General features: G+C 62.4%; 1 protein-coding gene across 2 annotated transcripts in view; it reads left to right on the plus strand.

Annotated features, from left to right (window-relative positions):
* The window catches only part of KCTD1 (potassium channel tetramerization domain containing 1), a 250,816-nt gene that overhangs the window by 123,331 nt on the left and 126,597 nt on the right, over positions 1-888 (plus strand). The gene's annotated exons all lie outside the window — the stretch shown is intronic.

The following is an 888-nucleotide window of genomic DNA, read 5'->3' on the forward strand; positions in this document are numbered from 1 at the left end:
CGTGCTGCAGCGCCCCGAGCGGGCCCGGCTGAGCGAGAACACCCGGCTGGCCACCCGCTACGCTGTGCGCATCTTCCGGGAGTACCTGAGCGAGAAGGCACAGAGCCCGGACTTCGAGACCATGGACAAGGGGGCGCTGTGCCGCGTGTTACGCTCCTTCTATGCCGAGGCCCGCTCCAAGAGCGGCCAGCTCTACAGCAAGTCGTCGCTCATCAGCATTCGCAGCTCCCTCAACCGCTACCTCAATGAGCCCCCGTACTGCCGCACGCTCGACCTCACCAAGGACCCCGAGCTACGCAGCGCCAACCTGACTCTGGCCGCGGTCATCCGCAAGCTTGAGGAGCAGGGAGCGGGGCCCGTGGTGCAGAAGCAAGCCATCACGCGCGCCGACCTGCGCAAGCTCTACACCTCCAGCGTCTTCAGTACCAACACACCCTTTGGGCTGCTCAACAAGGTCTGGTTCGAGACATGCATGTACTTCTGCACGCGCGGCCGCGAGAACCAGCGCGAGCTGGAGGAGGACTCTTTTGGGCTGGCCATGGACGAGGACGGGCGCAAGTTCGTCTACTTCAAGTCCCTCGGGCCCTACCACAAGTCGCGCTCGTCTTCATGGAGCAAGAAACGCGCCGAGAGCAGCGACGAGGAGAACTTGCCCCGCATGTACGAGACAGGCACTGAGTTCTGCCCCTATGCTAGCTTTGTCAAGTACCTGTCGAAGCGCAACCCACTCTGCAAGGCGTTCTTCCAGAGGCCCCGGGACCACTGCAGCGAGGGTGATGTGACCTGGTACGAGAACAAAGCCATCGGCAAGAACTTGCTGGGCACTAGGATGCAGATGCTCTCGAAGGCAGCCAAGCTCTCCAAGACCTACACCAACCACTGCATCGG

This window comes from Tupaia chinensis, unplaced genomic scaffold (genome assembly GCF_000334495.1).
Source record: "Tupaia chinensis unplaced genomic scaffold, TupChi_1.0 Scaffold000414_1, whole genome shotgun sequence".
NCBI classification, from domain to species: Eukaryota; Metazoa; Chordata; class Mammalia; order Scandentia; family Tupaiidae; genus Tupaia; species Tupaia belangeri.